Raw genomic sequence first — 26,691 nt, 5'->3', positions numbered from 1 at the left:
CACCGCGCGGCGGCCGGTGCGCGGGCCGAGCGATCAGCGCTGGGCCAGGGCGCCGCGGCCACGGCGCAGAGCGCGCGCAGCCACTCGGACGGCGAGGACCCGACGGCGGCGCCTCGGCGCTCCCTGACTCTCTCCCAGCGCCCACCCGGCAGCCGGCCCGCCCAGCCCGCCGAGCCCGCCGCGCACCCCGGGCTCCCGATGGCGCCCGAGGCCGGGGCGGCCCCGCGCGCGCGGTGCCCGCTGCCCTGGGTGCTGCTGCTCTTGGCCGCGCTGCTGCCCGTCGTGTCCCCGGCGGGGGCTCCAGGTACGCGCAGTCCCGGCCTCAGCTGCCCGACTCCCCGAGCCTCCTCGCCGCTTCTCTGTCCACGATCCGCGCATCTCCCACCCTGCCTGTTGCTCCGGGGACCGCCGTCCCGCTCTGTGCTGTGCGTGTCGTGTCACTAACCTGTGCGTCCTCATCGCTCGCGGGTCGCGGCGCGGAGGGGCGGCTGGGGACGCGGGGTCTGGGCACTTGGCACCTGGCGCATGGGAGTCGGGCGCGGGGACACCATGGGTGCTGGGGACCTCAGTGCCCTTGGTTTCAACTTTGCCGTCGAACGCCCCAGAGTCCGGAGACTCGAGCAGTCAGGCTAACTTCCTGGAGAGATTCAGGCAAAGGAAAAACAAAAAAAGAAAAGAGAAAAGCGACGCTTTGACATTGCGGTGGAGGTGGGGGTCTTATTTTTCTTTGCCCAGAATTTCCCTGTGGGCATCCTTTCCTTCAGTTCACCTGCCCGGAGGTAGGGATGCCTGTTGGAGGGTGGCACTCGGGAGACCAGAAGGGAGGCAGGGAGGCAGGACTCTTCTAGAAGCGCACGGGGGAAAGCTGCGAGCCGCCCCGGGGGGCTGTCGGGTACCCCGGCGCGCCCAAGCGTCCGCGGTGCTCGGACGGAAGCCAGTTCTCCGGGTGGGAACTGTGGAGCTGGGAGAAGACTTTGGTCTTGAGAGGAGGGAGAGAGAAAGTGGGAGAGCCTATCTGGGAGAAGCTCGCCCTTCCCGAAGACACCGGGCTGGAGATGGGAAGGATGCTTTCTTTCGGGAATGAAACGTGAGCAGCACTCTTCAGAAAATACCAGCGTGCTGGTATCAGAAGTTCTGAAGGTTTCCTGCAGAGAGTTAAAGTTTGTGGTGGGTTTTTCATCCCTAAGCCTTTGGTGGCCCTTGTTCCCACCTCCTGTGCAGGCATTTCCACACTTGAAACGGCGAGGCTTGTATTTATGCCATCAGTTTGTAGGAATCCAAGAAGTCCACATTTTTGTTGATACTATTCACTCCCAGCTGGGTTATAAAAATTCAGATGTGATTCCAAGGAAGGCTACTTGCTTGATGATGCTATTTAGTGTCCTTATTGCCCTTTTAAAAAGGGGAAATGAGGGACGGTTGGGGGGGGTCACGTCTTGCAGTTCTTTATGGTGGGTACCTCTGCAGCTGGTTCATGCTGCATGGTGGGATGCCCGAAGTCACTTGTTCCTAAAAGGCAGGACCAGTGGTAGATTTTGTTTTCCTCTCTCAACAATCTCTAGGAAAGCATTCACTGAATATTTGGTGCAGTAGTTAACAAGAATAAAGCTATTTTAAAGCCTTTCGACTCCCCCACCTACAACTCATGGCTTTTTTCCCCCCACTAAATTAAGTTTTCTGAATGTTGGAAGAGTTATTGTTTCAGAAAATGGGCCGGAGCTGGAAGTAATGCTAACCTGGCTTCATGATGATTCCAGCTTCACTCCTGCTGGATTCCTCTGCCACCTGCCCAGTGGGTTACATCTGCGTGTGCCTGGAGTTAGGGTTCTGTGTGGCAGCTCCCGAAATGCTATGCCCTCACTTGCCTTCTGCTCTGTAAATTCACTGAGCTGTGGAATGTGGGAGCTGGAATGCTTGCTGGCACTTCGCTCGACTGTGTTGACGTGGGACTTGCAGGAAAATGATGATCAGACTAGAAATGGACCAGCACACTTTGAAATGAATATCTACTGCCTTTAAATGAAATAGTAGAAGGAAAGGAAGAGATATAATCTGCAGATAGCTCCCCACTGCTGTGAAAGAAATCATGGGGCACATAATTTATTTCATCTGCTCCTCTGGAAGGCTTCCTGTCTGTCCTGCCGTACATAGTTGTAGTCGCTGTTCCAGACTTGGATTCTGGGTCTGATAGCAAGGCCATGGGCACACCGCTCCTTCTCTGGCTGAATCAACACATGGGCCCAGCTAGCTGCCTGAGTCAAGCCTTCCCCTGCTCCCGAGACCCTGGGCGCCAGAATCCTTGTAATGAAAGCACCCAGAGCCACTCTAAATGGCAGGCCACCACAGCTCAGAGGAACTTTCCTTAAAACAGAGGAGATTTGCAGGGCACACAAAAGATCAAAAGAAACCCTTTACCTTGGTGGTCCATTAAAACATAAACCAAAATAAGCAAGTGATGTCTCCAACATCCATCCCTACAATAAACTACTGAGCAACCATTGAGATTACAGTGGCACTTGCCAGTCTGATAGGATACATATCTCTAAAAATGTGAGGACACACACTCATATGTATTTCTAGCAGTTCTCTTAGGGTAGTTATGGGTGACTTTAATTTTTTTCTTTAGAACCTAAATATCCTTTCAGGGAATTTGCAAGGTCAAAACTATCTTCAAAGAAATGGCAAGATACCGTTTGCCTTTTTTTTTTTAACCGTGTTGATGTTTGCTGCAAAGGTAGAAAGCTTGGTGGGTGAAACCGCTGGTATTTTAGGGTGAATTGAGGTTTTGGTGCCATAATGAACGAATAGTCATTGAAATGAAGAAGAGATATGCCAGTTTCAGTTACGAATGTCCTGGTGCAACAGTAAAAATTATTAATTTCACAAATCTCTACCCTTGAATGCATGTCTTTTTAATATTTTGTGGGAAGGAACAGGAAAGGGACATAAATTACTTCTGCAGACTGCCCAAGTTCAGTGATAATCCTGAAGAAAAATCATGAGGAAAATCCTGGTAATCCTGAGGTAATCCTAAGGAAAAGCTCTTGTGTGATAGTTTGAGTTGTGAACTGAACTAGCTTCTTTTTTCATGGCACACCATATTTACCAGAAAGAATGACCACAAACTTGCGTATTTGGCAGACATCTTCTCAAAGATGAACAAGGGGACCTGTCACTTCTAGTAAAATAACTGATAGTATGTCTTGTCAGTGATAAAATTTGAGCTTTCAGACGAAAATTGGAATTTTGCCAAGTCATCTCCAATATCATTTGAAAGCTTCCCAATGCTTAAAAACTTCTCTAACAATATCAGTGGTGAGATAAATGAATGTGATGGTTTAAATATTGTCTTATAAAAATGTGTCAGCATTTAGATGACCTGCATAACCAAGTGAACCAGTAAATTCCAAATGACCAATGCATAAAGTTACCAAATCTTGCCTAGCTAAAAGTTCCAGCCAAAGTGCAAGAGAACCCAATGGATCTTTCATGTAACAAAGCGTGGAAAACTCTTTATACAGTTTCAGATTCTACATCACAACCAACCTTGAAGAAACTGCTACTTGATGAGTTTTGGTGTAGTAGCAAAGATTTTCCAAAAAGATTCGTGAGGCTGTTAAGATACTTTTCCAACTACAGAGCTGTGTGAAGTTGGATTTTCTTCAGGCACTTCAACTACAACATATTATAATGGACTGAAGATGTAAGCAGCGAAGAGATCCTGTTGTCTCCTATTGAAGAGATGTGCCAAAGTGTAAAACCATGCCACCCTTCCATTTCTTTTTGTTTTGGAAAACAGTTATTTTTCATAAAATATAAGTTTTTTAATGCCAATATGAAATGGCTTACTGCTGCTATTTTAAAATGATTTAATGCATTCAGAGGAATGCATGCCTAGTTTATATTTCTGGTTAGTAGATCACAACAGATAAAACCAACATAAATATAACCTCTGGGAGATGGTCATTAATTTAAGAGTAGACAGGAATCCAGAGAAGAGGAAGTTTGATAGCCACTGGGATTGAAAGGGGAAGTAGATCCTCCATCAAGATGCCTGACTCTGAGACTCAGTGCAGTGTCCTTCACATGCAGTATGGCCAGCCTTGGGCCAGCTAGTCAGTCTCCATAGTCCAAGTGAATGGAAAGATTCTTTCCCTCTGCAAAGTCTTCAAGGGTCTTCCTATGGCCCAATCTATGCCCAGCTCTGCAGGGTTTCCCACTTACTTTTGTCCTCCTTGAGCAGAAAGGATGGATATACCCTTTCCTTTTGTCTTGTGCATTGGAGCCCACCCAGATGAAAGAAATGTTTAATTCATCAACTGAGCATGCAATTTGTTGCTGTGGAATCAGAGGTTATAAGAGAATTTCAGAATGATGATTCATGTCCTTGAGGAGTTGTCACCGGATGGTTCCAGAGGATTATCAATATGTCTTCCCAGGGCCATTCCCAACTCATATCTCTAGTTGAGTTATAAAGCCCAATTTCCTGAAAACAGGCAGGGGAGGAGGTGAGGAGTGTGTGTGTAGAGGGGGGTTGTATTAGTTTCTTATTTATTGTTGTAACAGTTTATCACAAATTTAGTGGCTTAAAACAACACAAATTTATTATCTTGTAAGTCTGGAAGTCTGAACTCTGAAATAGGTCTCACTGGGCTAAACGAAGGGTTGTGTTCCTTCTGCAGGGTCTTGGAGAGAATCTGGTCCTTACCTTTTCAGGCTTCTAGAGGTGCCCACATTCTTCTAGCAGCCTCTCCCAGCAGTCCTGTCACTCTGCTCCTTCCCACACCTGACCTTCTGTGACTCTGACCTTCTTGTCTCCCTCTTTCACTTATGAGGATCCTTGTGATTCTATTGGACTCACTGGAATAATGCAGGATAATCTCTCCATCTCCAGGTCCTTTACTCAGTCACATCTGCAAAGTCCATTTTGCCACATGAGGTCACATATTCACAGGTTCTGGGGACTGGGGGATGCCCATCATTGGAGGCTGCTATTCTGCTACTGCAGGTGAGGGTTGGAGGGGAGGCTAAAAGCAAACATTTCAGGAAGGACCCCATCACCTGTCACTGAATGAGGAGCAAACATTTCTTCATGGTTCCTATGGAACTGGGGATTTCTTAAGTTATCATTAAGTCTCTTATCAGGACATTTTATTTCAGTCTGAAAATATAGAGGCGAGTATTTAAAGGTATAAAAATGAAGAAGAGAAAACATACATATACTTACTTGTTAATCCATAGAATATTTACGTTGGAATATATCCAAACCTGAAATTTTAGGTGACTTTGACAAGAGCTGGGTAGCTGGGGGCAGGGACAGATATTGCTTATTTCTTTTATCAGTTTTAGTAAGCACATATTAGGGCATATGGATAGAGGTATTGGTTATACACATAAGCTAACATCTTTTCCTTCCTTCTAGAATTTATCCTTGTCTTGTTGCAAAGAGTATGAATTTAATTCTGTTTTTGGGAATTGTGTTATTATTGATTTTATTAAGGAAATTTCTCCAGTATGGGCCAGATGGTTAAAATTTAGAAATTTTGAAAAAGGAATCTGTGCCACTGAGAGGTGACGTCATGAGGAAGACACATTCCTCCCTCCTCCCCCCACCTTTTCCTCTCGGCCCCGAGGGCGGCCGCGCTTGCGCCCAGCGGCCCTTAGAGGGCGCTGCTGGCCTTGTGGCGGCGTTTCCACAGCCAGCGGGCCCCTTGCACTGCCGCCCCTGCCGCGGTGGCTTTACAGAGATAAGAAAATTAGGATAAACGTGCAGTTATCTGCTTTGGGTTTCCCTTAATGTTTGCCTTTTGTCAGCTTTGCTCCTCATTGAAGCTTCCTTCAGACAGTAAGTCAGGAAGGACAAATCATGTGTTAAGATTGGAATTGAGCGCTTGTTAGTAATGATCCTTGGCGAGGGGGAGCATGAAAGCCTAAAGCCAAAGCACAGGTCGGCAGCCCTTCAGCCCTGGGGGACCCTTGGCGTCTCTGCCGGCGCCCCAGAACTGCAGCAGCTGGAAGACGGGGAGGGACAAGGGACTTTGGAGGAGGACACGGACCTCTTGAGCACCGCGAGTCAGTTTTGAATGAGTTGGTTAATCAGTCTCAAGTTTCTCCCCGTTGACCTCTCAGGATGCTTTTTGTATCTGGGGAGAGTAATGCGCGATCTAAGGCTGATTTCTGAGTCTAGCAGAATAGCTGGAGAGCTGCTCGTGTTATTAATCACATTTGCCGGCTGTGGCCCCTTGTATGTGGAGGAAATGATTAAATTATAATAGCATCATAATCTGTATGGTACACTCTACACAATTCTACTTTCATTTTTACGTGGAGTTCTTCAGTGTGCATTTTAAATTCTTTTTAATACTAACTGGCAGTTAAAAGTGCCACAAAGTTTAACATTCATTTCTATGTCATGCCATCTGATTTTCGTGGCAACCTCGTGAAGTTGGTAACATCCTCCCCTCACCACAAGGGAACTGGGTTCCCATGAGTTCGCTGGCTTTCCCAAAGTCCTGTAGTTTGTGGTATCCCGGGATTTGGACCCCAGTCTTTTATATCCACATCCTCTGTGCTTCCTGCAGGCTAATCCAGCCCCTGTTTGGGTGTTTGCTGAAATCCCCGTGTTTTCTCCTTTGGGCTGGCAGTGGGAGCTGGTACCACCACTTTTGATTGGCTCGGAATGCCCTTCTAAGTCTACACTGCAGTCACACTGCCATTGGCTGTTGAGAAATGATTCTGTCACACACCGAAGCATGTTGAACTCTAGTAGGGGTTAAGTTCAGATGAGGTTGTAGTGAACCTGTTCCCTGTTACAAAATCTATTTGGCATTGGGTACAAGCTCAATCTTCATGGCAGGCAGTGTCCCTTCCTTAGTGACTCCTGTTAAAACTTGCCCTTGAGGGAACCCTCCTACACTGTTGGTGGGAGTGCAAACTGGTGCAGCTGCTCTGGAAAACAGTATGGAGGTTCCTCAAAAAGTTGAAAATAGAGCTGCCTTACGACCCAGCAGTCTCACTACTGGGTATTTACCCTAAAGATATAAATGTAGTGATCAGGGTCACATACACCAAAATGTTTATAGCAGCAATGTCCATAATAGCCAAACTATGGAAAGAACCTAGATGTCTAGATGTCTATCAGTAGATGAATAGATAAAGAAGATGCGATATATATGTATATATACACACATATATATATATATACACATGTATACAGATATATATAATTCCTATATATAGGAATACTATGCAGCCATCAAAAATGAAATATTGCCATTTGCAATGACGTGGATGGAAATACAGGGTATTACGCTAAACGAAATAAGTCAATCAGAGAGAGACAACTGTCATGTGCTCTCTCTGGTATGAGGAATTTGAGAGGCATGACAGGGGTTCGTGGGGGGTACAGAGGGAAAAAATGAAAAAAGATGGGATCGAGAGGGAGACAAACCACAAGAGACTCTTAATCTCAGAGAAAAAACTGAGGGCTGCTGAGGTGGGGAGGGGGGATAGGAGAGAGGGATGGTGTGGCTGGGTTATGGACATTGGGGAGGGTATGTGCTATGATGAGCGCTGTGAATTGTGTAGGACTGATGATTCACAGACTTGTACCCCAAAGCAAGTAATATACTATATGTTAATAAAAAAATAAAGATTAAAAATTTTTTAAAAGATTTTTTAAAATAATTTTTTTAATTTTTAAAAAGGATCTTTTTAAAGACTTAAAAAAAAAACTTGCCCTTGAGATCCATGCTCTGTGTCTAGTTAGTTACAGAAACCCTCAGAGTTTAATAGAGTGGTTGTCTGTGGATGCCTGATCCTTATGATGGAGCCTGTCAGCCTTGTATTGTAACCCAAGGTTCCCAGAATTCAAGTTTGTTTACAGCAGACCATTTAAATCAAGGAACACTGCTGACAGACATTAGTTGTTAATCTATGTCACCTCATAGAGGTGAGAAGACTGTAAGAGCATTATTGTTAAGGTGTTTGGAACTTCCCAGAAAACAGTATTCTCTAAACGCTGGGATTTGTCTTTTAGGGATTATTTTATTGGGTTCCATCTCTTCACCCACATTTGCTTCACCTGACTCAGCTGCTGATTTGCACTGTGTGAGTTTGGGCGGCTCATAATTCTGCAGGCTTGTTTCTCATCTACAAAGTGAGGGGATCGGACTATAGACATGGCTAAGGGTCCCTTCTGATGATAACTTTGTGTGATTCTCCATTTAAAGGGCATCCATCCATCCATCCATTCATTCAGTCAGCATTAATACATGTCAGATGCAGAGATACCAATCTAAAAAACACAGTCCCTCTGACCAGAAGGCATAGGCGGAGGGGAGTAGGGGAGGGAATGCACACAGTGCGGTGCATATTAGGACAGTCCCTGGGGGTGGGGGGAATTGGATTGGACATCCAGGACAGCCATATTTGAGCTGGGTTTTGAGGAGAGGAGTGGGCATTACTTAGGGAAGGAGAGCAAGGAAGGACATTTCAGGTGAAGGAGAACCATGCCGTGTGTGAAGGCACAGAGAGGCAAAGAGCATCGTGACAATTTTGAAGAAATATGCATTTCTGGTGGATCCTGCAAAGTGGCCCCTGTGGGAACGGTTGCATTCAGGGCTGGAAGGACAGCCCTACTAGATGGTCCAATGACCATTGAAGGAGTGCGCACAGTGGGAGGTCGCACAGATGCTGATTGGAGGACAGTGAAGGAGTCAGGCTAGAGGGGAGGGGGTTCTTTTATATCTTCTGATTTATTTGAGATTTGGGAGGTTTCTCCTTACTTTATAGACCAAGCTGATAGCTCCTAACTACTATCTTTACCTTCAGTACTATCTGAAATATTCTAGCATAGCACAACCCGATCTTGGAATGGGTTCCAAGTTACCATGAGTCTCATGCCTCCACATGTGGGTAGATTATAGTTAAGATGGGGGAGCTAAACAGTTGAATACAAAGGCTTTGGGGTCAAGGGTGGTTCCGGGGATGGAATTTAGTTTCCAAGGGAAAAAACGGTGTCAGTAATTTTAGGAGTTCATGGGGGCAGCAGTGGTGGGTAACTTGGGAAGGAGAAAATCAATGGATATTATTTATGCAGGCTCTTAGAGTCTAAATAGTGACACTCCGTTCAAAGGCCACCTAAGCATCTACTCGTTCTGGGGGTCTGAAGGCTGTTATGTGGTGGACAGGTGGTTGGTTAGATCCAACAAACACAGATTGAGAAGGCAACTGTGCTGTCCTTGGCACAGGGTGGATGGCGGGTTCCATAGCACCAGCTCTATGGCTACACTAGGTGGCATTGCAGTGAGAGGTTGGGTGCACCACAATGGCTAACTTGGGAGGACGCCATGTTTGTCTGGGGTGAAATCCCTCTGGCAGTCACTGCAGCCAGAACTCACAGCGCTGGGCAGGGGAAGAGGCCAGGGACCCCGACAATCAGGTGTGGTCTCCTAGGAGCTTGGGAGCAGCAACCTCAGCCAGGCCAGGCGATGGCAGCCTTCTGAAGACCCCGGCCAGGGGCTGCTGTTGGCCAGATGATGGCTGGGCAGACTGCCTTCTTAGTGGCACCATCTTATGACAGCAGAGTTTTATAAAATAAAGTCCCCCTAGAGAGACGTGGTGGTGCCACACAGCTGCTTCCACCTAGAAAACAGAAAGCTTCGGGAAGCCTGTTCCACAGTGAGACTGGTGTGATATGCAGGGCCGTGGCTCAGTTTCCGAGGGTGCATTCAGCGATCCTTTATTAGGAGTCTACCCCGGGGGTGCTCTATTCCCCAAGCATCTGGATTAGGATTTCGGACTCCACTGTAGGCACAAAGGACTATTTCTCAAGAACGGCTTTTTAAAGTGTCATCTTTGAGGTGGTTGTAGTCACATGCAATTGTAAGAAAAAATGCAGTGATCTCCTGTATCCTTTCCCCAGTGTCTCCCAAAGGTGACAGCTTGTATAACTGTAGTGCAGGGTCTGGCAGGCAGCTGATATCTCTACCATCCACTACTGTTCCCATCTCACCAGTGTGACCTGTGGCTTGTGTGGGTTCCTGCATAATTTTGCCATGTGTGTATGTGCGTTCACCTTCCTTCTTACCTAACTCCACCTCACCCTTGGCAATCACCAACCATTCTCCACCTCTATAATTCTGGCATTTCGAGAATGTCATATAAATGGAACTATGGAATATGTCACCTTTTGAGATTGGTAAAAGCCTATTTTTAAGAAGTATTTTCACCCATTCTGCTTGAGATCACTACAGTTAGCTTGCCGGTGTTTTTGTATGTTCTGAGATCTCATGGTATGTAATTTGGCATAGCAGGAAAGTACTGCTTGCCACCCTGGTCCAGGCCACCTTATCGGGATTACTGCAAGAACCTCCTCATTGGTTTCCCTGCTTTGGCCCTCTCTCCCTATATCCTATTCTCAAAACAGGAGTTCTTACTTCATGTGATGCATGAAGTCATAGAAGTCACAGTAGCTCCCCATCTCTCTTAGATAAAAACCCAAATCCCAACAAGTTTTCAGGGCTACACATAATCATCTTCTATACCACACCCTCCCTCACTGTCAGCTCCAGCTCCTTGGCTTCCTTGCTGGTTCTGTAATGTGCTGGGGATCTTCCACCCCCAGTGCCTTTGTATTTACTGTTCCCTCTGCCTAAACAACTTTCCATAAACATCTATGGGTACATTTCTCACTGTCTCCAGATTCTTTATGCAACATCTCATGAGGCATTATGTGACCACTTTCTCCCCAGTTTAACAGTGCAATCCTATCCCTACCCCCCAACACTTCTTATCCTGGCTTAATTTTCTCCACAACCTTTAGCCCCACCTGATAGTTCATGTACTTTGCTTTTGTAGTTGATAATTGGCTATTGTCCTCCATTGCACTATAAGCTCCATGACAGCAGGACATTTTGTTAGTTTTATTCACTGAAGTCTCCTCATTGCCTAGAATGATATGCTGTCTGCAGAGAGAAGATGCTTAATAAATATTTGCTGAATGGCTGGTATTGATGTGTGCTTTCTTTGGTATTGATTACATGTGGTATACACCAAATATATTTATGTACATGACCTGATAAGAACAGGATACGTGGGGGTGGCAAGTGTGGGGCAGTGTCCTGCCTCCATCTTACTGTGACATTGTGAGGTCAGACCCTGATTTTTGAAGAGTGTTGGCTTGTGTTGGAAGTCCATCAGCAGCTGGAGAATTATATTTCATGGCATACCAGTTTCCAAGTGCTGCCATAACAAAGGATTGCAAACTGGGTGGCTTTAAACAACAGAGATTTATTCTCTCATAGTTTTGGAGGCTGGAAGTCTGAAATCTGTAAGGCAGGATCATATTCTGTCTGAAGGCTCTAGAAAAGACTCCATCCTTGTCTCTTCTTAGTGACTAGTGGTTTCCAGCAATTCTTGATGTTCCTTGGCTTATAGATGTGTCACTCCATTCTCATGTCCCCTTTGTTATATGGTCTTCTCTCTGAGTCTTCTTATAAGGGTAGTGGTCACAATGGATCATGGCTAAACTTAATCAAGCATAACGTCATCTAAACTAGATTATATCTGCAAAAACCCTATTTCCAAATCACATTCACAGATATTGGGCCTTAGCCCTCAGCATAGCTTTTGGGGAGACACAGTTCAACCCACAACATATGGTATGCCTACCAACACAATTCTTTTTCAGTAGGTGAAAGAATTCTTGCAGCTTCCAACAGTGGGCCATAGTTGAGCCGTAGGAAGACATGAGTCACTGTGTTGTACTCTGTGCTGAACTGTCAACCCAGAGTTCCAAAGACCTACGCACATTCAATTCTCCTAATTCATAGATCAAACCTGGCTGAATCCTTCATAAAGTAAGTCATTAAGTAATTAATCATATCTTCTGTGACCAGTGACTATGCTAGGCTCTGAGGCACAGGGATACAAAGACTAATAATGAAATCAGGATTGATGTAGCAATAAGTAATGGCATCGAATGTGATGTGTAGCAATATAGGATCATCTAGTACTTTCTAATTAACTTCTACTCATCAGATATACAGTTAAGTTCCAAATGTTTTTATTTTTTTTTCAGTGTTCCAAGATTCCTTGTTTATGCACCACACCCAGTGCTCAATGCAATACATGCCCTCCATAATACCCACAACCAGGCTCACCCATCCCACTTCCTCTCCCTTCCAAAACCCTCAGTTTGTTTCTCAGAGTCCACAGTCGCTCATGGTTCATCTCCCCCTCTGATTTCCCCCAATTCACTTTTCCTTTCCTTCTCCTAATGTCCTCCTTGTTATTCCTTATGTTCCACAAGTAAGTGAAACCATATGATAATTGACTCTCTCTGCTTAACTTCTTTCTTTTTTTTTTTTTTAAAGATTTTATTTATTTATTTGACAGGGCAAGATCCCAAGCAGGCAGAGAGGCAGGCAGAGAGAGGGAAGCAGGCTCCCCGCTGAGCAGAGAGCCCAATGCGGGGCTCGATCCCAGAACCCTGAGATCATGACCCAAGCCGAAGGCAGAGGCTTAACCCACTGAGCCACCCAGGCGCCCCATGCTTAACTTATTTCACTCAGCACAATCTCCTCCAGTCCTGTCCATGTTGATACAGAAGTTGGGTATTCATCCTTTCTGATGGATGCATAATACTCCATTGTATATATGAACGATATCTTCTTTATCCGTTCGTCTGTTGAAGGGCATCTTGACTCTTTCCACAGTTTGGTGATTGTGGTCATTGCTGCTATGAATATTGGGATACACATGGCCCTTCTTTTCACTGCATCTGTATCTTTGGGATAAATACCCAGTAGTGCACTCTTTCTGTGAAGTTGGCATTATCCTGGTCCCCAAACCAGACAAAGACCTATCAAAAAGGAGAATTTCAGAGCAATATCCCTGATAAATATGGATACCAAGATTCTCAACAAGATCCTAGCTAATAGGATCTAACAGTACATTGAAAAGTTTATCTATACCATGACCAGGTGGGATTTATCCCTGGGATACAAGGGTGGTTCAACATTCGCAAATCAATCAATGTGATAGAACAAATCAATGAGAGAGAAGAACCACGTGGTCCTCTCAATTGATGCAGAAAAAGCATTTGACAAAATACAGCATCCGTTCCTGATTAAAACTGTTTAAAGTATAGGGATAGAGGGAACATTCCTCAACTTCATAAAATCTATCTATGAAAAACCCACAGTGAATATCATTCTCAATGGGGAAACACTGACAGCCTTCCCTATGAGATCAGGAACGTGACAAGGATGCCCACTCTTGCCACTGTTGTTCAACAAGTTCTGAATGTTTTTACACTGATATACATAGAATTATAAGATCAGCAGGAGAAATCAGTAAATTTGTGTGAGGACTTTTCCTGGTGGTCTCACCTGAATATTCACTCAATCTTTATTTTTTTCCTGTTCAATAAAATTTGGGATGCACCACTATCTTTCTCTTATCTAGACTATAGTCTCTAGTCGAGACTTCTAGGTGATGAGGTGAGGCAGCCCTGCTCTCTCACAGACTATCTAATTGTGGACATTCTTTATGTCATAGAAAAATGTCATGTCCTTTTTTCTGTTGTAACATGTGCCCTGGCCTGCTCTGTTTTTTCACATTTCCTACCCCATCCAACATTTGCCTTCTATTATTTTCTGATAGACTGGGAGAATTAAAACCACTTTTTGTGGTTCATAACTCTCAGAATCCACACATGTACCTGCAGATATCTGAGCAAACCAGGGCCAAGAGGAGGAGAAAATAGAGGCAGAGGACACTATGCTCCCCAACTTCCTTGAGACACAGGCTGATCTTATTTTATAGTTGTGTCATCACCACATTTTGACTCTAATACCTAGGAAGGAAGAAGTCTTGGAGATGAGACATAGGGTATTGTCTGAGCAGCTTAAGTGTCTCTCTCGAGGAACATGAGGATTTTGAACTAAGTCTCTGGGATGAGTTCTGTGGGGTCCACTGATGCTCTGAAATTATAAAGAGTTATTATTATAGGAAGCAATTCAGAGCATCCTCAGGGTTAAAAGGCAGGCTGGGTTAGACTCACAGAAACGCCTTGATTAAATTTCCTCTTAGAATTCAAGCTGTGAGACTCTTTTTTTTTTAAAGATTTTATTTAATTATTTGAGAGAGAGACAGTGAGAGAAAGCATGAGCAAGGAGAAGGTCAGAGAGAGAAGCAGACTCCCTGTGGAGCTGGGAGCCCAATGCAGGACTCAATCCCGGGACTCCAGGATCATGACCTGAGCCGAAGGCAGTCGTCCAACCAACTGAGCCACCCAGGCGTCCCAAGCTGTGAGACTCTTAAGCATAGGAAACAAACTGAGGGTTGCTGGAGGGGACAAGGGTGGGGGGATGGGGTAACTTAGTGATGGAGGGCATAAGGATGCAATGAGCACTGGGTATTATATAAGACTGATGAATCACTGACCTCTACCACCAAAACTAATAATACGTTATATGTTAATTGAATTTAAAATAAAAATAAATAAATTTAAAATAAGAATTCAAGCTGCAGAAAGCACTGGTTAGGTCTCCCACACATGGGGGAAATCTCTGGCAAAGACCCTCCTTGAATCTCACAAATGTTGTACTTTGCTCTCTGATCATCCTGACTTGAGAAAGTCTTCCTTTCCTCACCCTCTGAGCCCTGATAATGTTCATAATTAGTAGCATTCAGTTGATATTAAATGTCTGATACCCTTACTCTTTTTATCATGCATGAGTACAGTGCTTCCCTCCGAAGCCTGAAGATCACTGCCTTCCTTACACAGCTGTGAATTTATTCACTTGTATTCCCAGGGCAGCAACTTTCATACTAACTCTGTGTCACCCAGCTGAGGAATACATTCACGGAGATATACCTTTGAAGAGGGGGGAATGTGGGGAATTTGACTAGGTAGATCTGTCTAATCATGGAAACTACTGAAGACTGTTTTAGGCACAGAATTGATAGGCAGATTGAAAAGGGGAAGTTGACCAGATTACCTAAATTTCCTTTCAACTTTTAAGATTTTAAAATTTAATCCAAAGACTATTTCCTGAGGAAAATGAAGACCCCAAGCCCACTCCTGCTATGTGAGGAGGGAGAACTGACCAAGAGCCGAGGTACTGGGAATTATGCCCAGTCATTTTCTATTGGGTTTTAATTGGTGACATCATCCCCTCTGTGGCTCTTCTGCCTCCCACATTAGTTGAGTGCCTTATGATTTTCTTTCACATTTTATTGTTCCATCAGTCCTTGAGGATAGCTGTAGAAGAGGAAGTAATTCAGTTTTATATTTTCCAAGAGAAACTTTGATAACCTATTTCTTTTGTTTTAGGCCCTTCGTCCTGAAAGTCTTTCCACTTCTGTCCTCCAAGATGCAACTTTTTCCCTTGTTCTCCTCTTTATAACTAATGGTTCAAATTAAAATGTCTTCTTTCCAGTCATTCTTCAGATATCTATATTCTTTGGGTCCCACTGGGGATGTCTTGTACACTGTTGGATACACTGAAGCTCAAAGGAAAAGCCAGGGGTGCCTGGGTGGTTCAGTCAGATAAGCATCTGCCTTCAGTTCAAGTCATGAATTGGGGGCCTGGGATCAAACCCCTCATCGGGCTCCGTGCTTAGTATGGAGTCTGCTCTTCCCTTTCCCTCTGCCCTGTACCCTAGTCATGCTTTCTCTGTCTCTCTCTCTCTCTCAAATAAATAAAATCTTAAAAAAATAGGGAAAGCCGGGGCGCCTGGGTGGCTCAGTGCGTTAAGGCCTCTGCCTTCAGCTCAGGTCATGATCCTGGGGTCCTGGGATCGAGCCCTGCATTGGGCTCTCTGCTCGGCAGGGAGCCTGCTTCCCTTCCTCTCTCTCTGCCTGCCTCTCTGCCTACTTGTGATCTCTGTCTGTCAAATAAATAAATAAATAATCTTAAAAAAATAGGAAAAGCCAGGACTGGAGTTATGAATTTGGGAGCCATGATTTTATGGATGGCATTTGCAATCATGGATTAGATGTGCTAAGGAGGGAGAGAAGACAAAGGGGGGTGCATGCAGAGAAGAGATAGGGGCAGAAGCTGGATTCTGGAGTACTCTAACATTTGAGTTCTGGCAAAGGAGACCAATGATGTGGAAGAGAAACCAGGGAGGATGGTGTCCTGGAAAGCAGGTGACAGTGGGGTCAGGGAAGACAGAAGAAGAGGTACTTTGAAGAGAACCCCTCAGCTGTCATTGGAAGTAGATAGAGTAAGTCAAGGACCAAGAGATGAGTGTTTGGCAACATGGACTCTTCCTAGTATTTGTAAGAGTTCACTTAGCACAATGAGCTCAGGTATCACCATGAATCTGGTGTCACCAGTATCTTTCAGTTTTGTTTTTCTTTTAAAGTAGGCTCCATGCCCAGTGCAGAGCCCAGTGTAGGGCTCAAAGTCACAACTGTGAAATCAAGACCTGAGCTGAGTTCAAGAGTTGGACACTCAACCAACGGAGTCACCCAGGCACCCCAATAACTTACAGTTTTATAACTTTAGTTCTGATTTCTGTCCAGGCCTTCATTTATCTCTTTCAGTTGTAACTGCAGCTGAGAGGCAACAAAGAGTAGTATAAAGAGCGTTGTCTTTGGTTTTGGATTTGTCTTGGTTTTAACACCATAACTTACTAACTGTGTGTCCTTGGGGAGTCACTGAACTCTATGAGACTCAGTTTCCTCATTTATAAAAATGGGGATACCAAAGCACAGTTGATAAGTTTTTATGGAGATTCAAGAGCTGATAGTCATGGTAATCTAGAACTCTTTTTAATCACCTCTGAGTCCCCAGTGCCTAACTCAGAATCTGACACATGGTAGGTATTCAACATATGTCTGTTGCAGAAATAAATGAGATGTCTGACTCTTACTAAATAGGTAAATAACAAATATTCATTACTTTTTTTTTCTTTACTTCCCTCTCTATTTTTTCTTGATTACATATGACCCCACTACAAAACCTAAACTCCTTGTTCATGAAGTGTGTTGAGCATTCTTTCCTCTTTATTGAGAGATTGTTTGCCCATGCCTTTATTCATAACATTAACTGATTATCTAAAATATTAATTTTTAAAATATGAGAGCATATTTTAAAAGATGATTATTAGTAGTAGTCTGGGTTGTCATTGGGCCCATGTGGTCATTGGCTTCTGGTCATGTCTGTCGCATTTACTCTGTTTCATACCTGTCTCTCCACAACATTTGCTTGGCTTATCTTCTAAGGGTATTTTTCAGGGAGCTTTCTGAGTAAGATGAGTGGCGATTTCAGTGACAGTAATACCCAAGTGTTTAACATAGTTAGACAATGACTTTCACATTTTGGGAAAAGGAATGAATTTTCAGGGAGTTTTTTTTGGCTGGCATGTCAAGCAGTTTATAGTAGGCTGAATTTAAGCTGGACTAGCAAACAATGGTAATTCTTTGAGAAACTATTCCTCAGTTGCGAATTGAATTTGAAGAATGTGCAAAAGATCCCACAAAAACCTGGAAAGTACTGGTGTCTAGTGGGATCTCTGATGACGGTCAACAGTAGGCATGAGCTCTGTATTCCTTTTCAATCCATAGGTATTTTCGCTTCTCGGTCTCTTGTTTTCTTACTTTTTTTTTTTAAATAAATATATCTGTCCAATAACTCCAGTTCCATTTCCCTAAATCATTCTGGAAAGCTGATGGTTTATATCGGGAAACATTCTTGTCTTTTCTCTGGAAGAGTAGCTTTTGCTTATATTAGTTCCTGAACAAAACGGCCAAGAGCTTTAAAACTTTAAATCCTAACAATCAAATTCTGCCAGCTTTGTGGGTTAAGTTTACTCTAATTTTTGGCTGCATCATTTTCTGGACAGATGTACTGACTCAAGTCTGTGGCATACTGACAAATAAAGTATTGACATTGTCAAAATCAAATTCCCAGACCAGGTCCCTTAACAACAACAACAGAAATAAATTAAGTTAAAACAAAGCAGCCCTCACTTAGAAATCAAGAGAAAAAGTGGCTTGATTTTATGGGTCCAGAAATGATGACACCAGGTAGCAATGGACTGGGTACTAACGGCATAATATCTGATAAACGCTGGCTAAACAGGTAAGAGAATTGTTTATCTCACTCATCAATAATCTCAGGAGCATAGAGGCTAACCAGGTTCTTTCCATTTTTCTAGTCTGCCATCCTAGGCTGGGCCATTACACCCAGGCTTGTCACCTCATGTTCCAAAATGGCTGCTGCCTGGTTAGGTGTCATGTTGACATCCCACGGGGGAATAAAGGAAGGTACAAAAGGTCAAAAGCACAAGACAGCGGGTCCTATCCCCTTTATAACACTTTCCTGGAAATGATAGCAGTAACTTCCTCATAAGTGTCATTGGCTAGAATGGATCACATGACCACCCATGGCTACTGGGAAGGCTGAAGGATCATGGATATTTAGCATCCCAGTTTCTATTGTGGAAGAAGTCAAGGGAGGAAGAAGCCAGAAATGGATCTGCCATGACACTTTCTGAATTTAGTGCAAGTTTTAAACTGTCATAAATTAGTTGGGAAACTGGCCATTCTTGAGTGAAACTAATAAAAATTCAACTTAAAACATCTCAGAAGACATCTTGAGGGAGAAGGCAGATTCACTTTAAGAGTATTCTTTGGGCTTGATCATTTGATTTTAGTTTTTCCACTTGCTGCTTGTTTTGAAACAATTCCTTGCTGCTTCATTTTGTTGTCCATTTTGTGTGTTTTCCTGCTTTATAGATCTTCCCCAAGGTGGCTGACAGGGAGGAAGGAAGATAATGAAAGGGATTTATGTGAGGTAAACTATATTAACACATATTCTGCCTCTACAATACAAATAAACAATATAATACAATACAAATACAATACAGTACAAATAAACAATACAATAAACAATACAATACAATACAAATAAACAACCCCCAATACAATATACAAATATACAATACAATACAATTACAATACAAATAAACAACCTAGAATCTAGAACATTCTCGGGACGCCTGGGTGGCTCAGTGGGTTAAGCCTCTGCCTTCAACTCAGGTCGTGGTCCCAGGGTCCTGGGATCAAGCCCCGCATCGGGCTCTCTGCTCGGCGGGGAGCCTGCTTCCCCCTCTCTCTCTGCCTGCCTCTCTGCCTACTTGTGATCTCTGTCTGTTAAATAAATAAATAAAATCTTAAAAAAAAAAAGAATCTAGAACATTCTAGGCAGAAATTTCCCATAGGAAACCATAAACCCTTGAGGGTAGTGAGATGGCATTTGAATGACAGCCTTTTTTGGGTGCAGGTGGCCTTGGGTGGGAGCTTGGGGGTCAACTCCTAAGGAGAAAGGGACACAGGAAAGAAAGTACAGCCCATGCAACACTGGGGATCTTTCCTTGGGAAGTTCTCATGTCCTGGCAGGAGTGCTGGGCAGCCTAGGGCATGGCCAGCTTATGTGCAACACTACCACGCCCCCTTGCCCCCCACCCCCACCTCCACCCCACCCCACAACCCAGGGAAGCAGGTTACCAAAGCTACATATGAAGATGCCTCTTTCTGTGACATGTAGCCACCTGAGAATTGCCCCAGGTGAAAATGCTTGCGCAGAGGCAGAGGAAGGTGATGGCAGTGCTAACTGTCTGGGGAGCATAGAAATGGACTCAGACAAACTCTACTCAAGTTTGGCCAGTGGCATGAGTTTTGAGATTTGGATGGCTTCATTTGGCTTCTTTGAGCTGATGGAGAAAAAATGTGATTCACAATTGTGTTCGGTGACCATCTAGTGCCCTTATAAGCTCATTGGCATGTACGCCTGTGAATTTGTCCATTTATTCTGAATAAAATGATGCTTTGTTGTGATCAAAATACTGGAATAGCCTGAGGGTTTGGGGACAAGGGCAGGGAACTCAGGTTTAGCTGAGGAGAGAGGTGAGCAGAGCATACACTGAGCCTAGTGGCCTCACTCATCCCTCTGTTGATTAGGACAGTCTGCCGGCAGTGAGGGTCAGGGTGCCCCAGCCACACACCAGAGCTGTCTGGGGCATTATGAGTCTTCTGGTTTCTCACTCTACTTGTGTATGCCCTCAATAGGTGAACGTGACAGGACACGTTGGGCATGGGGGTGGGACCCAGTAACAGGAGAGCACATTGGGACAAGGGAAGGTGGATTGGGTTTTGAGGAATGCAGGCCAGGGATAAAGTCTGGAGAGCCCTGGCTGCCCTCAGATCTCCCGAAGGACCTGGGACATCTGCTTGCCTTGGTGTATCTCTCTGACTCGAGGATAGTGCTGTGTGGCTTCCCCATGGTGGGGTCAGAGGTCTTTCTGGTCTTTGGAGTGTTTTTTATTTTTTTTAAATTTCTCTGTATCTTCACCAACACTTTTTTTTTAAAAAGATTTTATTTATTTATTTATTTATTTGAGAGAGAGAGAGAGAGAGAGAGAGAGAGAGCGCATAAGCAGGGGGAGCAGCAGAGGGAGGGTGAGAAGCAGGCTCCTGCTGAGCAGGGAGCCAGATGTGGGACTCGATCCCAGGATCCTGGGATCATGACCTGAGCCAAAGGCTTAACCAACTGAGCCACTCAGGTGCCTCTGGAGTGTTTTTTAAGTTTAAAGACTCCAAGGACCTAGACTTCCAGACCTAGGTTTTATTTTTTAAAGCAGTTATCCATAGAGAAACATGCCAACTGTGGAAAACAATTTTATTGAACCCCATTCATATTGTGAAATGTCAGAAGAGGAGCCAGGCCATTATTTGAATACTCAGACTATGTCTACCCAGCCCTAGTCTTCCAGGTGGAAAATGCCGTCAACCGTATGTAGATTATACTTATATCAGTTTTTTTTCACACCATTGCAAAACAACCTGTATTTGCCCTTTTTTGTTTTGTTTTGTTTTGTTTTTTGGTTGTCCTTGTTTGTTTTTGAGGGGAGCATCATAATTATTTGGCAAATATAATTCCATCCATTTGACAAGTTATTAAAAGTTGGCCGGGCATTCCAGTGTTTTGCCCATGTGTTGCCGACCATCTGGTTGTTTCTACATTTGTGACTATTCCTTTTATGTCTGGTATCTTATGGATAAGGGCTGAATTTTTCCACCTTTCCTTGGAATTATAGTCTCAAAGTTGTAGATCACACTGATTCAAACCCCCCCCCCCCCCCCGTTTACATCCTAACCTTTTCTGGCTTATTGATTGAATTTTTGGTCAAACACTCATGGTTGCATCTGTGTTTTCTTCATTTCAGTCTGGGAAGTATTTGGCGGTTTCCAGTGGAAAGTAAAACTTGCATTTCAAACACAGACAAAGTAGGGAGACTTAAATAAACACGAAGGTTTTGTTGCATTAAAGAGCAATCCTTAGTATACTTAAGAAATAATTTTAAAATTTTTGGGGTTTTAAGGGACTAGTTTCTTTCTTTTTTTTAACATCTTAATTTTATTTTATTTTTCTCAGTGTTCCAAGATTCACTGTATTAGTTTATATCAAAAGCTCTTAACATTCCTTTGGGGGTTTCCTTCTTAACCAAGTTTGTCTACTCCTCTCCTCAGCATCAACTGCCAGACTGCGTGGGCTGCACAGAGCCCTCAGCTAGGAATGGCAGCCATCCCTGGCTGGTATTTGCTTTAATTTTTTTTTGGGGGGGGGTGTCTGTCTGCACACTGGCAGCGTTTTGTGACTAAACGTACTGGCTACTGGGGTAGCTTCAAGAAAGTTATTTTTGACTTTCATAGAAGATCTTGATTAATCCATCAGGGTCTGACTGCAAGTGGCCAAAACCCCAACTTGAACTCATATAAGTCCCCAAATTCATTGTTTTGTGGAGGTGTATGTCCTGAAGTGAGGGGGTTCAGCTGGCCTTAAGGATTGAACCTTGGAACCAGGACTCTAACAGCCTCTGGACACTCTGACCATTTCTGGTTTCTTCTCCGTGTGACATGAAAGCTGTCACTAACAATTCTAAGATGCTGCCGCCACAGCCTCATGACTAGAAAGCAGAGGCGGTGCCCAGGGTCTGGTTCCAGTTAGAACGATTCCAGTGAAGTCTCCTGAGCCATCTGAGCTCACATGAACAGAAGTCTATTACCAGAACCAGGAGAGACTTCACTGGAGAGACAAACATAATATGTGTTTTTTACACTGCACATTTTGGATTTGCTGGCTTATAGAGATTTGAGGGTCTTGGGGCTCTTTAAGAATTTAGGCAGGTGGAAGACTTTGGATTTGATTATTTTTACATCAGGGAATCCTGAAGAATTCACACCAGTACCAGAGAAGGATGGCAGGGGCTCTGACCCCATCTGGGCACTAAATGAATCTCCTCTGGCCGAGGCTAGACAGAACGGGAAGTAAGAGTGGAAAGAAACTTAGACCTCAATTTCTTTAGATTTTAAGCTGTAAGACCCAGAAGGCTTCACTCTTGCACTCTAAATTTTCCTTAGGAATTTCATAATGGGATGAACTTACATTGAAATTGGAACATTTTTATATTGCTGGTATTATATTATCAGAATATGTGTATGATATATCATCCCATTGCTTAAACTCTGGTGGACTACTTTGGACAGCATGGACTGGTCAAAATATGAGATTGGAAAGGACAGGCAAGAGTGGATTTTTAGCCTAGAGGTCAGTGTGGCTTTGGAGTTGACCAAATGAGGAAGGCTCATTCTTTGGAGTGAGCCTTCCTCATCTCAGAGCTTTTTGGGGTCTGGAAGGATCCCCAACTTTCACCCCAAGAGCATAATAATGGGACAGTGATTAGTCCTGCAGAGGCCCCTGAAGGTGGGACAAGTGGTCTTGATCCTCTCTCTGAGGAAGCAGCCACACTTGACTCAGGTTAATGGTCATGCCCAGTGGGGCCAGCGAATAGCCTGCTGGACATGTTAAGGGGACTTCCATTTTCCTCACCTCATGTTTCACTTCTGGCCTCTGGCCTCATGCTGTGCTCCCTATCCTCCCTGAGACTTGCTGTATCTGAGGCTTGAGGGACTAGAGTCCAGTCTCTCTTGGTCTACTCTCTCTACTCCATGGTATTAATGCGTTGGAAGACACAGGCATATGAGCGTCCTCTTCAGGTCTGCCTTCCTGGTGGAAGGCTGCATTTGGTTCCTCTCTGACTTCTACATGGGAAGGCACTGGGTGGTGTCTCAGGGCTGTTGTTCTCCCCCCACCTGTGAGGCAGTGGCCCCGAGGGGTCTGCTCTGTAGGCTTGGCTTTCCCCTCTGTGTCCTGAGGGGAGGGAGACAGGAAGCACGGTGATGGTCCCATGTCAGATCCGCCCTCTCTAATGTAACCTTATCGATAATAAACCTGATGGCTTGATTTTTTTTTTTTCACCAATTCAGAGACTTTGATGAAGTCATGAAACAAAGAAACTAGCAAACCAGCACTTTGGATCCAGAAATATTCATTTACTGTTTTGAATCACAGTCCTCACTCAAGGCATGATTTCTCCATGAATTGTGTGCATTTTGGATTACTTTTACCATTGATTCATTTTATCAACTGATTGTGAACTTCCCTTCCTTTATTCTGAGAAATAGCCCTTCTCAGAATTCCCTTGCTAGGAATTATGTATTTTTGTTCGTTGTGGTTGTGCCTGTACACTTGCGGATGGGTGGTGGTGTCTGAAGCAAGGCAAAGAGAAGTGAGATACTGAGTTTCACTTTAAACACGTTCCAGTTGGAACTCACATGGGACCCTCATGTAGACAGTAGGGACTGTTGGTCTGGGATGGTTAGGCCAGTGCTGGACATGTAGCTGTCATCGATTTTGCTAGTAGCCAAAGCCTGTGTAGCATCCCGTACTCCCTTCCCCAAAGCCATCCTGGGATGGGCCTTCCTTTCTTCTCTGGAACCCAGGCCAGCTTTTATTTTTCAGAGCCTTTATGCCTCTCAAGGAACAGAGGGAGGTCTGACAGTGAGATATGAGTCCTTGAACAGATCTGTACCTAAAGTGAGTAAGATGCCAGAGTGGGAAGGTGAGCAAGGGCCAGGTGAGGTGTTATATCCCTATCCACTGTGAGAAATGAGCCCTGCAGATGTTGGTCAGGCCAGCCTGGCCCTGGGAATCTAGCTCTGGCTTCCCAAGGGCATTCTTCAGCCCTGGAGAACCCCTTGAGGTCACTCTGTGAAAGCTGAAGACCTAATAAAGACAGACATTCCAGAGTCATTGGAATTTTGGTCTCCATCCTTGAACAAAAGTGGATTCATACTTTGACCCTGGAAATAAACTGGCCTCCTAGAGCACTCTTGGATAAGACCGGAAGTTTGGAGGAGGCCACTACAATTCTAGGTGCTGACTGTGTCCATATTGTCTGTTCCCGAACAAACCAGTAGAGGTCTCATTGGAGCCATGGCTCTAAAACATCCAGCCTGGCAATTGCTGGGCATCTGAAAGATCACCAAAATACCATTGCCGCTTGGTACTTGGCAAAATATCCTTGAATCTGGATAATGTTTACTGGCATGAACTATGGAAGTGACTTTCTCATGGTATGAAATTGCTGGAGTCATAGCAGACTCTACTCGCTTCCTTCTTCTGTCCGGATCATCTTATCATCTGCTCCATTCAAAGACTCCTTGAATGGGGAGAAATGGGAAAAGGCACGGGCAGAAAATTCTTTTGACTTAACCTAGCATCCCTTAGGTTGCCGCTTAAGCTCATTTCCTCATTTTGTATCCTGGGGAGAAGGAAAAAACAACTTGTTATAGCCCTAACCTGTCATGGAGGCTCTGTGAGGTTACCTCCCCATGTTCCCTTTGCTGGGTCATAGAATTCCTGTTGTCTTGACTTTGGGTTTTTTCCTTTTTAGAGAGGCAGTTCATGGGATTTATAGTTTTAAAGAATGTACCCGGTATCATCTTTATCAGATAAGAATACAGAAAACTGCTACAAAATGTTATGTGTGGCATTTATCTAGCAGAGAGGGTGGTCTGGTCTAAATTTCTAAGAACAGTTAGAATAAATCAGGAATCACTTTGTCACATTTCATCCTTTTGCTCCCAGAATACTGATCCCACAGCACAGAATCAGAATGCAGTCTGCAGACCTGGAAACCAATTTCACAGACTTTATGCCTTGACTGCACATGTAAGGAATGAAATCAGGAGACCTACAGAAACAATCATCAAGAATAGAACATATGGTCACATTTCTAGTCCCAAGAAGAAGCTTTCTGTCAAGTAATTCAAGTGCACATACATTGATTTGTGCCTGCCCAGACTGACTGTTCCACTGGTAGATGATGGTTTGATGAGTTCTCTGAGAGTGAGGGGCTCTGGGTGGGGCTGGACAGCAAAAATGGCTTTCCACCCAGCCCTCTCTCCTTCTCTTCTTCCAATTCTTTCTAAGCAGACACAGATGATGTTTACCAGGAAGCATAAAAAATGATACCAGTTTGAAATATCAAAGTAGATAACAATCCAGGGCGTGAAAATATCTGCTAATCAAGCAACCATACAGTTTGTTTAACTGACCCAATTTGTGTGTGCTGGGAGGGGAGGGTGGGAGGAAGTGTCATGGTAGATTGGCCTAGCACCTTTGGAAAACCTTAAATTCAGGACTTATCTTAAGGAAACTGAAGGAACTGCCTTGAAAATGTGATTTCCAGGTCTCCCAGAGATCTTTATTCACAAATGACCTTCATTAGGCAACTCTCTGAGGCCTAAATTGTCACTATTAGAAAAGTCTTTGGTCTTAAGTTTTGTCATAAGAATGCAAATGTCCCTGAGAGAGCACATGCTCTGCTTCTTCCATTCCTTCCAGAAAGGGGGGAGGATGAGGACACCCAGCGCAAGGTGCCATGACGGTGTATGGGGGGCAGGAGTGTCCCCCAGAGAGGAAAGTGGCATGGTGGGAGAGATGATAAACCCCGCTCTGGAGGCTCGTAATTTGTTTTAGAATGGTGGTGGCTTCCTAAATTAATTAATTTTCGATAGCAGTGGTCACAGGTCATATCCGGGCAGGAGCGGCTTCTGAGGGTCTGTGAGCTGGGAAGGGAGAGCTGGGCTTGGGAATTGAACAAAGCAGGGCTTGCCTTTGGCTCCAGCTCTGGTGCAGCTGTGTGACTCTGGGTGAACCCTAACCTTGCTCCCGGCCTTCTTTCTTCGTCTGGAATATGGAGGGAATAAATGACACCTCCCAGGTGGTGTGTGTTCTGAGCACCTCATGTAACTCTGGGTTAGGTGCTCAGAGTAGTGGGAGGTGGGTGGTGGACACTCCGTAACCGCCCCACCTCCGGTCCATTTGTATTTACCATCGTTGCACACCATATGGCTTTTCTCTCAGCATACAAATGCTGGCTCAGGCAATTATCAAGTGGAGACATGCTGACGGTACTTGGTCATTGGCAAGAAAAGAACAAACAAACCCATGCACAGACACAGTTGGAAGCTCCGATTGTGTAAGTCCCGTAAACGATAGTCATTCGATTTTGGCAACCCAGAGGTATTTCCCCCTTGCCCTTCTTTACTTTGCATATCTCTGTGCATATGCTCCTTGAAGGTTTGGAATGTCTCCCCATATGCTGGGCTGACGGAACGGTTTGAATGTGGATTCTCATATAAGCTGGAAACCCTTCTAGGCTGCGTCCAAGGATAGATGCAAGGCAGGGCTGGGAAGAACAGTGAGTATATTTATAAACTGGTCTTCTCTTCAGAGTATCAGTAATTAAATTCAATCGTTTTCA

The 26,691-nt window shown here is 44.4% G+C and overlaps 1 protein-coding gene across 1 annotated transcript in view; it reads left to right on the top strand.

The window, feature by feature from the left end:
• Window positions 1-223: 223 nt before the first annotated feature.
• LOC111158666 (fibronectin type III domain-containing protein 1-like) overlaps window positions 224-26,691 on the top strand; it is a 100,067-nt gene continuing 73,599 nt past the window's right edge. The window contains 1 exon segment of the mRNA XM_022520859.1: window positions 224-304. The gene's annotated coding sequence lies outside the window, so the exon portion shown is untranslated.

The sequence above is a fragment of the Enhydra lutris genome, unplaced genomic scaffold (assembly GCF_002288905.1).
Source record: "Enhydra lutris kenyoni isolate GAN:26980312 unplaced genomic scaffold, ASM228890v2 scaffoldscaffold62, whole genome shotgun sequence".
Lineage (NCBI taxonomy): Eukaryota > Metazoa > Chordata > Mammalia > Carnivora > Mustelidae > Enhydra > Enhydra lutris.
The sequence above is the reverse complement of the archived record's forward strand: the minus strand, read 5'-3'. Positions and strand labels throughout refer to the sequence as shown.